Below are 12,784 nucleotides of genomic sequence, written 5' to 3'. Positions count from 1 at the left end.
GTCTGCATGATCAAATCTTTCTCTTGAACTGGCGAGAATGTTCTTCAAACCAACGGCGAACAACTACTGACCCAGTCACTTGACGCATTGTCATCCATAAAAATTTCGTCGATGCTTGGGACGAGACACCCAGTCCATTCCATGTAAAGACAGCCCACAGCATTATGGAACCACTACCAGCTTTCTCATTCCTTGTCGACAACTGCGTTCCATGGCTTCTTGGTCTCTGTGCCACTCAGACCGTACCACCAGATGCCACGGTTTTCCAGCCATCTAGGGCACTGCCGATATGTTCACGAGACGAGGAGAGGTGCTCCTGAGATGTTGTGCTCTTAAAAAAGGCAATTGTAAAACTTTGAACATAGCTGCTAAGGTTCAGTGACCGTGTCAGAATTATAATAGAACAAATAAGCCCTCGGTCACAAATATGAAGTCAAAATTGACCAGGTTTCGCTTTCAGAATTAAACTAACTGTTGTAAAACATATTATGTAGATAATACATTAATAAAATTAAAGTTTGTACTGACTGAAAAGAGATGCAGTACTTACAAGTCACATTTTTAAAAAATCTAAGCCGGAAAAGCGACGTCATGAACAGTTGTAAATAAGATGGCGAGCCGCTAAGGTCTGCTCGTACTTGAGTGAACAAGGATTGCAACAAGACTGTGAGTATTCATTGGACAAATATATTACACTAGAACTGACATGTGATTACATTTTCACCAATTTGGGTACATAGATCCTGAGAAATCAGTACCCAGAACAACCACCTCTGGCCGTAGTAACGGCCTGCATACGCCTGGGCATTGAGTCAAACAGAGCTTGGATGACGTGTAGAGGTACAGCTGCCCATGCAGCTTCAACACGATACCACAGTTCTTCAAGAGTAGTGACTGGCGTATTGCGACGAGCCAGTTACTCGGCCACCACTGACCACACGTTTTCAATTGGTGAGAGATCTGGAGAATGAGTTGGCCAGGGCAGCAGTCGAACATTTTCTGTATCCAAAAAGTCCTGTAAAGGACCTGCAACGTGCATTATCCTACTGAAATGTAAGGTTTCGCAAGGATCGAATGATGGGTAGAGCCAAGGGTCGTAACACATCTGAAATGTGATACGCCAGTATGGCGATGACGAATACACGCTTCCAATGTGCGTCCACCGCGATGTCGCCAAACACGGATGCGACCATCATGATGCTGTAAACAGAACCTGGATTCATCCGAAAAAATGACGTTTTGCCTTTCGTGCACCCAGGTTCGTCGTTGAGTACACCATCGCAGGCGCTCCTGTCTGTGATGCAGCGTCAAGGGTAACCGCAGCCATGGTCTCCGAGCTGATAGTCCATGCTGCTGCAAACATCGTCGAACTGTTCGTGCAGATGGTGGTTGTCTTGCAAACGTCCCCATATGTTGACTCAGGGATCGAGACGTGGCTGCACGATCCGTTACAGCCATGCGGATAAGATGCCTGTCATCTCGACTGCTAGTGATACGAGGCCGTTGGGATCCAGCACGGCGTTCCGTATTTCGCTCCTGAACCCACCGATTCCATATTCTGCCAGCAGTCATTGGATCTCGACCAACGCGAGCAGCAATGTCGCGATACGATAAACCGCAATCGCGATAGGCTACAATCCGTTCTTTATCAAAGTCGGAAACGTGATGGTACGCATTTCTCCTCCTTACACGAGGCATCACAACAACGTTTCATCAGGCAACGCCGGTCAGGTGCTGTTTGTGTATGAGAAATCCGTTGGAAACTTTTTTCATGTCAGCACGTTGTAGGTGTCGCCACCGGCGCCAACCTTGTGTGAATGCTCTGAAAAGCTAATCATTTGCATACCACAGCATCTTATTCCTGCCGGTTAAATTTCGCGTCTGTAGCACGTCATCTTCGTGGCGTAGCAATTTTAGTGGCCAGTAGTGTAGGAGGTGTCAAATGGCTCTAAGCACTATGGGACTTAACTTCTGAGGTCATCAGTCCCCTAGAGCGTAGAACTACTTAAACCTAACTAAGCTAAGGACATCACACACATCCACGCCCGAGGCAGGGTTCGAACCTACGACCGTAGCAGTCGCGCGGTTCCGGACTGAGCGCCTTAACCGCGAGACCACCGCGGCCGTAGGAGGTGTCCGACGAAATAAAATTTTCGAAACGCTCTTTCTTTTCAAATTACGTTACCTTTCCGCCGTTGAGTGTTATGTTGTATACTTTGGTACGCGATAGCAGTTCGTCAACGAAACGCTGCTTCTCGGCTCGCGTGGCACCTGCTCAACTCGCTCAACACTCAGCGGCACCGTGACGTAGTAATTCCCAGGCACGTCAACGACTGCAGAGCGAGCTAAAAACAGACAACTCGTCAGCGGACGAACTGCCGAAATTGCGATCGTGTACCGAAAAATAAACTTACATGTTGTAGTCCTTCTTATTTACCGGGCTTGTTAAGAAGAAGTTGGAGAGACATTCCACCCCCTTATGCGAGACGCGGTAGGCTAGTTTTGTTCTAACCAATCATGCTTCGGCACTTTCTTTACTATCTTCGGTGGGACTTTTATTTTTTATTTTATTGTATTATTATTATTTTATTTTATTTTATTTTATTTTATTTTTTTTGCAAGCAACTATTTTAAGTTAACACAATGTGCGGCGTTTCCGGCTTCACTTTATTTACATGTACAAAGGAGCAATTATTAGGCGTCAAATATTACGTTAGTTTACGTAACCCGTGAATGCAAAAAAGTTTCGACACTGGGTTAATAAAAACAGAGAAAAGTTAAGATGGTGCTTTTAGTGCTTCAACTATTCTGCATAGTCTTCTCCCGCTTGAGCACAACGCACAGCAGTTTCGTCCAAAGATTTGGAACAGATTGAAAATCCTTCCTTGGGATGCTTTTCAAACCACGCGTCACATTGGCTCGAACCTCGGGTATGTCGTCAAAAGTTTCGCCTTCAGTGGGAATTTTTGCTCTTCGTCTTTCTGTGGCACATTTCTGTTGACATCGTCAACGTTCAACCAAATTGACGACTTTTTTCGGAAAGTAATTCTCCGTATTTTTTATTTCAATCAAGTCACGGCAGACGTCCACACCTCACTGTTTTTATTAGAATGTGAACGTGTGCGGGACAAGCTCTGCACATGCTTTTCTCGTCTTCGGTTTTCTCTTTTTAAAGAATGTCTCGAGCAGTTGATTTAGATATGTTTCTCCCTCGCGATTCGTGCAACAACTAACGTAAAATCTGACGCCTAATAATCTGTCCTTTGCGTATGTAAATAACTATAAGGCAAAAAGCCATATATCCACCATAATATGTTGACATTAGTAATAATTGTCGGAAAGAAGATAAGTAAAGACACAGCTCAGATAGCGCAGAAACTGCTGCACCGTATTTGAATAAAATGAAACTAATCAGACAGTGTCCTGCATACGGTGGAATTCATCTCCAATTACAGTGCGTATATCCGAGTTGTGATCAAAAAGTAAGAGGGACTTCTTAATTTTGCCTACTTTATGCATTCGCTTTTCCACTTCTTTTATCTTGTTGGTACACATGTTCACAGTTTCCTAGTGTAGGTTTGCGTTTTCAGCTGTAAAGCGTGCTCGGCGAATTTTTAGTTTCGAAAAAAAATGCATCAAAGATTTTGCACTAAATTTTCCTTTAAAAATGGAATAAAGTGCAGCACCGCATTCGAAATGTTGACTGTGACTTTTGGCGAAACAACTATGAGTAAGAGAAGAGTTTACGAGTGGTATAAATGTTACAAAGAGCTGTCGAGAAGACGTTGAAGACAACACATCAGTTACTGACATGTGGAAGAAGTACAGAAAATGGTTCTGGAAAATCGCCGAATAATCATCGCTGATGGTGTCGCTAGATCAAAAATGGCTCTGAGCACTATGGGACTTAACTTCTGAGGTCATCAGAAATACTTAAACCTAACTAAGCTAAGGACATCACACACATCCAGGTCCGAGGCAGGATTGGAACCTGCGAGCGTAGCGGTCGCACGGTTCCAGACTGAAGCGCCTAGAAACGCTCGGCCACTCCAGCCGGCGTCACTAGATCCTTTGGCTCATTCGAAGCAATTTTTTCGTATGTTTTGCGCACGAAACGGGTACCAGCGAAGTTTGTTCCAAAATTGTTGAATTTCAACCAAAAAGGACATCGCACAGGAACTGCTGAAAGAAGTCGACAACCACCTAGAACTTCTTTAGAAGGTTGTAACAGGTGACGAAACGTGGGTAAACGGGTATGACGTCGAAACCAGGGGCCAATCGCAATTCCCCCAATGGAAACTTCCTGAAGAGCCGAGAGTGAAAAAAGTTCGAGTTCGAGTTCATTTTCAGCGTCAATAAAATTCACCAACAGCGGTGTACTTAAAGTTTTTTTTTTTTTTTATTCTGAAGAAAACCAGTTTCGGCATTTTATTATGCCATCTTTAGGCACGTGCACGTCTTCGAATGAAGCAATTGTGCAACGATTGAATTCACGATATACAGTGATTTATGGCACTACACGGTAAAGTTAATTTATTTCGATAGAAGCGCATGGGGCCCAAAGCTGGCATAATGAAATGCCGAAACTGGTTGCCTTTAGAATAAAATAAAATAATATCTTAAAGCAGATGGCTGTTGGTGAATTTTATTGACATTGACAGTTACTTAACCACCCGATATCCCCTGGCCACGATGGACCAACAGAGAGCTCGGCTACACGTGGAGGTTCTTCTCACAGTTTCCTTCTATTACAGTGGGACAGTGTGCTCCGAGATCGGGCTTTATGGTCAATACGGAATACTGCCTGGAAGTTAGGCGCAGTTTGCTTGAAGCAATCCGAAGAAGACTACTAGAAGTGTGCCAAAACCTCTCGCGGAAATTTCACGACAACACTCTCACTCACACCTCAATGCTCATTCGTGATTTTTTGGCAAAACGCAAAACCGGTATGTTGTCTCAGCCACCGTATTCCCCGGACATGATCCCTTGCGATTTCTTTCTGTTCCGGAGGGAGGGGCTGAACAGAACAATGATAGCACGTCGTTTCGCCACCATTGATCATATAGAAACTGAATCGCTGAAGAAGCTGAACATCATAAGGAAAAGTGAGTTCTAGGAGTGCTTCCCAGATTGGAAAGAGCGTTGGCACGAGTGTATTATCTGACGGGGACTACTTTCGAGGGCACAAAGTTGATTTTGATGAGTAAATAAATACTCTCAAGAAAAACAAAAATTCCAGTTACTTTTTGATGACACCTCGTGTATACAGGGTGGTCCATTGATCGTGACCGGGACAAATATCTCACGAAATAAGCGTCAAACAAAAAAACTACAAAGAACGAAACTCGTCTAGCTTGAAGGGGGAAACCGGATGGCGCTATGGTTGGCCCGCTAGATGGCGCTGGCATAGGTCAAACGGATATCAACTGCGTTATTTTAAATAGGTACCCTCATTTTTATTACGTATTCGTGTAGTACCTAAAGAAACATGAATGTTTTAGTTGGACCACTTTTTTCGCTTTGTGGTAGACGGCGCTGTAATAGTCACAAACATATGGCTCACAATTTTAGACTACACTTGGTAACAGGTAGGTTTTTTAAATTAAAATACAGAACGTAGATACGTTTGAACATTTTCTTTCGGTTGTTCCAATGTGATACATGTACCTTTGTGAACTTATCATTTCTGAGAACGCATGCTGTTACAGCGTGATTACCTGTAAATACTACGTTAATGTAATAAATGCTCAAAATGATGTCCGTCAATCTCAATGCATTTGGCAATACGTGTAACGACATTCCTCTCAACAGCGAGTAGTTCGCCTTCCGTAATGTTCGCACATGCATTGACAATGCGCTGACGCATGTTGTCAGGCGTTGTCGGTGGATCACGATAGCAAATATCCTTCAACTTTCCCCACAGAAAGAAATCCGGGGACGTTAGATCCGGTGAACGTGCGGGCCATGGTATGGTGCTTCGACGACCAATCCACCTGTCATGAAATATGCTATTCAATACCGCTTCAACCGCACGAGAGATATACGTGCCGGGCATCCATCATGTTGGAAGTACATCGCCATTCTGTCATCCAGTGAAACATCTTGTAGTAACATCGGTAGAATATTACGTAGGAAATGAGCATACATTGCAGCATTTAGATTGCCATCGATAAAATGGGGGCCAATTATCCTTCCTCCCATAATGCCGCACCATACATTGACCCGCCGAGGTCGCTGATGTTGCACCTGTCGCAGGCATCGTGGATTTTCTGTTGCCCAATAGTGCATATTATGCCTGTTTACTTTACCGCTGTTGGTGAATGACGCTTCGTCGCTAAATAGAACGCGTGCAAAAAAATCTGTCATCGTCCCGTAATTTCTCTTGTGGCCAGTGGCAGAAGTGTACACGACGTTCAAAGTCGTCGCCATGCAATTCCTGGTGCATAGAAATATGGTACGGGTGCAATTGATGTTGATGTAGCGTTCTCAACACAGACTTTTTTGAGATTCCCGATTCTCGCACAATTTGTCTGCTACTGATGTGCGGATTAGCCGCAACAGCAGCTAGAATACCTACTTGGGCATCATCATTTGTTGCAGGTCGTGGTTGACGTTTCACATGTGGCTGAACACTTCCTGTTTCCTTAAATAACATAACTATACGGCGAACGGGCACCGGACACTTGGATGATGTCGTCCAGGATACCGAGCAGCACACATAGCACACGCCCGTTGGGCATTTTGACCACAATAGCCATACATGAACACGATATCGACCTTTTCCGGAATTGGTGAACGGTCCATTTTAACACGGGTAATGTATTCGAAGCAAATACCGTCCGCACTGGAGGAATGTTACGTGATACCACGTACTTATACGTTTGTGACTATTACAGCGCCATCTATCACAAAGCGAAAAAAGTGGTCCAACTAAAACGTTCATATTTCTTTACGTACTACACGAATATTTAACAAAACATAGGGGTTCCTATTAAAAAGAACGCAGTTAATATCCGTTTGACCTATGGCAGCGCCATCTAGCGGGCTAACCAGAGCGCCATCTAGTTTCCCCCTTCAAGCTAGACGAGTTTCGTTCTTTGTAGTTTTTTTGTTTGATGCTTATCTCGTGAGATATTTGGCCCGGTCACTATCAATGGACCACCCTGTATATATATAACGCCGGACACATTTCCCGCTAGGTGACCCTGCTGGTGCGAGAAACCCGTCAGATAGGTACTCTGTGTACGGCCATGTGTAGAAGGATAGGGGGGGTGGGGGGGGGAGAGGTGACGAGCAGTTTTAATTAAGAGTCAGGTAAACACGGCGAAGAGCGCGCCTGGGAAACCCGCCACGCACGCTCGCTTCGCAACTGCCAGGGCCGCGAGCTGCAATATGGCACGGTGGGGAACGCCCGTCCACAGGGTCCCGGGATTGCGTCCAGAAGTGCTCTGCGCCAACTAACTAGCAGCATCCAGCAAACGTCCACCCCATATATATACAGACAATGAATAAGTATGTCGAGGTGCGGTTTTCGACAAGTTATAGCGGACAATATGGAGAATTTCCTGACTTTCGCAAGTAACTTTTGTTTGTAGTCGCTGAATTAGCACACCGATTTCTGTTTCTTTTTTCAATAGAACTCTGTTTCTTCCTGTGGCAGCTGAAGAAGCTTATTAGAGAACTACAATGACACAACATGTACGGGACTTAATCAGATATTGTAAAGACAACAGAGCCGCAGACTACCGTCCTGCCGTCTGGAGATGATGTTCCACAAGTGTCTCCCCTGTAATGCCAAATGCAAGCAAACACGTAAGTGAAGTACGGTTCTTGTGTTTATCTGTGGGCTTGAAACCAATAAAATAATCAATTCCGTGCTGACCAGGTTCAGCTGGAAGCGGGACTCACCGCTGAAGACAGTTAACCCTTCCTCACAGATTCAATTCTGCCAGTACCTCGTCTCCTACCCTCCAAACTTCACAGAAGCTCTTCCCCGAGCCTTGCAGAACTAGCACTCCCGAAAGAAAGGAAATCGCGGAGACACGGCTTAGCCACAGCCTAGGGGATGTTTCCAGAATGAGATTTCCACTGTGCAGCGGAGTGTGCGCCGATATGAAACTTCCTGGCAGATTAAAACAGTGTGCCCGACAGAGACATAGTTCTGCAAGGTTCGCAGGAGAGCTTCTGTAAAGTTTGAAAGGTAGGAGACCAGGTACTGGCAGAAGTACCGGGATAGGCAAAGGTCCCGAGTTCGAGTCTCGGTCCGGCACACAGTTTTAATCTGCCAGGAAGTTTCATATCAGCGCACACTCCGTTGCAGAGTGAAAATCTCATTCTGAATTCTACACCATTCAGATTACACGCCGAACGCCCTGCACAGCGGTGGGATACCAACCTGAGTGTCGGCCGGCGTACGGCCCGACAACTAGGAATGATGGTCTGGGATGGCATTTCTGTTCATAGAGGACTCCTTTGGTTGTCATCCGCGGCAGTATTTACAGCACAGCGACATGTCCACCATATTTCATGCTTGATTTTGTTGCTCTTTGTATCAAGCCGTTTTGGGCTTATATTTCAGCAAGATAACGCACGTCCGCACGCGGCGAGAGCTTCTACTGCTTCATAAACTCTGCCTTGGCCCGCAAGGTCGCCGGATCTCCCCCAAGTTAAGAACTTTTGGAACATAGTGGACAGGATCCTCCATCCATCTGGGGATTTTTACGATCTGACGCGCCAATTGACCAGAATTTGACACGACGTCCCTCAGGAGAACATCCAACAGGTCTAAGAATCACGGCGATGCTGGGTAACTGCTTGCGTCAGGGCCAGAGGCGGACAACATGCTATTGGCTCACTGGATTTGTGAAATGAAGCCGTTTCTCTTGAATAAATCATCCAATTTTCTGAAATTGTTATCGTTTCTTTCTCCGTAAAGGTATATAATACCTACCGACGTCAGTCCGATTCAGATAATTCCTTCATGGTGTGTCTCTCCCTTTCTGTCCCCCTACCTCACCCTGTCTGTCTGTCTGTCTTCGTACTCTCTCCCCTCACCCACTCTCTCTCTCTCTCTCTCTCTCTCTCTCTCTCTCTCTCTCTCTCTCTCTTCTCGCTGTTGTCTTGAATTGTAACTCATTAGCATGTTTCTGCCTTCTGCCGAGCCTCAACTACTATGTATCGCTCTGAGCACTATGGGACTGAGGTCATCGGTCATCGGTCCCCTGGAATTTTACTTAAACCTAACTAACCTAAGGACATCTCCCACATCCATGCCAGAGACAGGATTCGAACCTGCGACCGTAGCGGTCCCGCGGTTCCAGACTGTAGCGCCTACAACCGCTCGGCCACGCCGGCCGGCCAACTGCTATGTGTGTCACGTGTGCTGAACACAGAGGACACCAGACGAAAAATTAATCACCGCTTAGTGAACGTGACTCGGGTACAGTGTGGCAGCACTTCTAGCCCAATAACGGCCAGAAATTGGTGGGGAAGCAAGTCTACAAGTTTGTTCATGGAAGCCTCTCATTAACGATATAACACAGAGCTACGGAACTGCGGGGGCCTTGGCTTGCTACCTTCAACCCGCTGTCCAAACAGGCCCAGACCTCACTTAATACTTCTGGGCTGATATGCCGTGGTCCATACATAAGACTCTCCCCTGACGTTTCACCTTCGACTGCGGAAGGCATCCTCCGAGGACAATCGACGAACTGCAATGAGAGCACGATTGAGGGCCGTATATATAAGCCATCCAGAGGGTGCCGCTGTCAATCACGTGACGTCGGCTGTGCTATGATCTGTGACATTGCCAACTTTCTCAATTGAAATTAACCGATTGCCACGCTGTTGCCGCAATGTTGACGTCCCTATCTTATCCAGTTCAATGCCTTCATCTTTTCTATTAAAATTGTTGCAGTGTCTGGCAATCTCATTGGCCCCTCTGTACATTCGCGCATAATGATGCGACGTCTTTGCTGTGACGGTCATCTCACTAAACTTTATTTCATGATCAGCTTCCTGAAACACATGTTCCGTTACAGCCGATGTATCAATATGTCCGACTCGGCAGTTCCTTTTATCCAGACGGGTGTTCACGCTTCTTTTTCTTTTGTGCCTATATAGACCTTTCCACAACTACACGGAATTTTATAAACACCTGGTGTAGCTAGAGGATGTCGTTTATATTTTGCGGATCTTGCCTACACTGCAACAGCGTGACAATCGATTAATTTCAATTGAGAAAGTTAGCAATATGAGAAATCATAGCACAGCCGACGTCACGTGATTGACAGCGGCGCTCTCTGGATGGCTTATATATACGGCCATCAATCGTGCTCCCGTTGCAGTTCGTCGATTGTCCTCGGAGGATGCCTTCCGCAGTCGAAGGTGAAACGTCAGGGGAGAGTCTTATGTATGGACCACGGCATATCAGCCCAGAAGTATTAAGTAATGTCTGGGCCTGTTTGGACAGCGGGTTGAACGTAGCAAGCCAAGGCCCCCGCAGTTCCGTAGCTCTGTGTTATATCGTTAATGAGAGGCTTCAATGAACAAACTTGTAGACTTGCTTCCCCACCAATTTCTGGCCGTTATTGGGCTAGAGGTGCTGCCACACTGTACCCGCGTCACGTTCACTAAGAGGTGATTAATTTTTAATTTTTCGTCTGGTGTCTGGTGTCCTCTGTGTCTCTGTGTTCAGCACACGTGACATACATAGCAGTTGAGGCTCTGCAGAAACATGCTAATGAGTCACAATTACAATTCAAGAATTCAAGACAACAGCAAGAGAGAGAGAGAGAGAGAGAGAGAGAAACAGAGAGATTGGGCGGGAGGAGGGAGTACGAAGAGAGACAGATAGAGAGAGAAGAGAGACATGGGGGAGGGGGGGAGGGGAAGGGAGAGACGCATCATGAAGGAATTATCTGAATCGGAATGACATCGGTAGGTATGATATACCTTTACGGAGAAACAAACGATAACAATTTCAGAAAAATTGGATGATCTCAGCCCGGAAGTGTTAAACGATAAATACACCTGCCGTGAAAGCCTTCATCCCAGACAGTTTGTTTGGCATAAAGCCCAGGTGATTGAGCTGGCCATTTGAGGTGCAGTGGGACGTATTGTGTGTGTGTGTGTGTGTGTGTGTGTGTGTGTGTGTGTGTGTGTGTGTGGCCAGCCCTATATCATCACAGCCCTTGACATCTTCGAAACTGGAGCGTCCACAGCGTACGCGTTATGAAAATGGAAAACGACGGGACACGACTATTACCGATAACGTTGAAATACACATCTCGGTTTGCGTTCACTGTGACCTGACCGAATGCACCTAGGTCGCGGTATGGAAAACACCCGCAAAACATTGATGAACCGCCTGCAACCTTAACTGCGCCGTCCACACACTGCCAGTTAAAAGCTTCATTGAGGAATCGAGGTGCCCGACCTGTGCCATCGTTTGGAAAGAGTCGAAACGGTGACAGCCCTCCCAGTCAGCCGCTGCACGGCTCCTGCCTTGTTCGGCCCGTCGAAGACGTGCAGATATGTGCCGCCCTGGGCGTTGGCCTTTTCGAGTTACTTGGTGGTGGTGGTTAGTGTTTAACGTCTCGTCGACAATGAGGTCATTAGAGACGGAGCGCAAGCTCAGTTAGGGAAGGATTGGGAAGGAAATCGGCCGTGCCCTTTCAAAGGAACCATCCTGGCATTTGCCTGAAACGATTTAGGGAAATCACGGAAAACCTAAATCAGGATGGCCGGAGACGGGATTGAACCGTCGTCCTCCCGAATGCGAGTCCAGTGTGCTAACCACTGCGCCACCTCGCTCGGTTTTCGAGTTACTTGGTTCCAGATATTTACCGCCTGCAGTTCGTCTTGCAGCGTTCGCTCAGTAACTGGTTGAGACGTGCCTTCATTGACTGACAGCATAAATCCCACCACTGACGATCGGTAGCGCTTGTTTCCGTTAACTGTCGATTAGGATCTTTTTACAACTGTTCTCACCCCCTGTTACATTAAGGTGGTCCTTATTTCACGGAATTTCGTATTTCTTCACCCACGGCTGCCAGTTTTCTTCCTTTTGTTTTAAGAGCGATTTTAGGACATTTGTTGAAACTGAAGACGAGGAAGCTGTGCCGCAATGGCCGAGAACTTGCTCGTTGACTGTTAGATTTGTATGTATTTCCTATTCGAATAAACAATAGTTCTCGACATATGAAGGGTGAATCACCTAAAACTTGCACCTCAGACATTGCGAAAATGTAAAGCGCTATCGATGGGCGGGCAACGGCCTTGCCGCAGTGGATACATCAGTTCCCGTGAGATCACCGAAGTTAAGCGCTGTCGGGCGTGGTCGGCACTTGAATGGGTGACCATCCAGGACGCCGTGCGCTGTTGCCATTTTTCGGGGTGCACTCAGCCCCGTGATGCCAATTGAGGAGCTACTCGACCGAATAATAGCGGCTTCGGTCAAGAATACCATCTTAAGGACCGGGAGAGCGGTGTGCTGACCCCGCGCCCCTCCTATCCGCATCCTCCACTGAGGATGACACGGCGGTCGGATGGTCCCGGTAGGCCACTCGTGGTCTGAAGACGGAGTGACGAAGTGCTATTGATGGGTAGTTTTCAGAGAATGGATTTGTAGTCAGGCTCTCGTATTGTTAGCCAATAAACAGTTTGTAATAATACTTAAAAAGTGTACTTCTTTGTGCAAACACTTTCCTAAATGGAAGAATGTCTATTAACATAAACAGACTAAAAGAAGCGTAAATTACAATGTCAGAGGTGTTTGTTGCAA

General features: G+C 46.3%; 1 pseudogene; it reads left to right on the top strand.

Annotated features, from left to right (window-relative positions):
- Nucleotides 1–12,269: 12,269 nt before the first annotated feature.
- LOC124719203 lies at nt 12,270–12,387 on the top strand (annotated as a pseudogene).
- The last annotated feature ends 397 nt before the right edge of the window (nt 12,388–12,784 follow it).

This window comes from Schistocerca piceifrons, chromosome 10 (assembly GCF_021461385.2).
Source record: "Schistocerca piceifrons isolate TAMUIC-IGC-003096 chromosome 10, iqSchPice1.1, whole genome shotgun sequence".
NCBI classification, from domain to species: domain Eukaryota; kingdom Metazoa; phylum Arthropoda; class Insecta; order Orthoptera; family Acrididae; genus Schistocerca; species Schistocerca piceifrons.
This window is presented reverse-complemented; position numbering and strand designations above follow the sequence as displayed.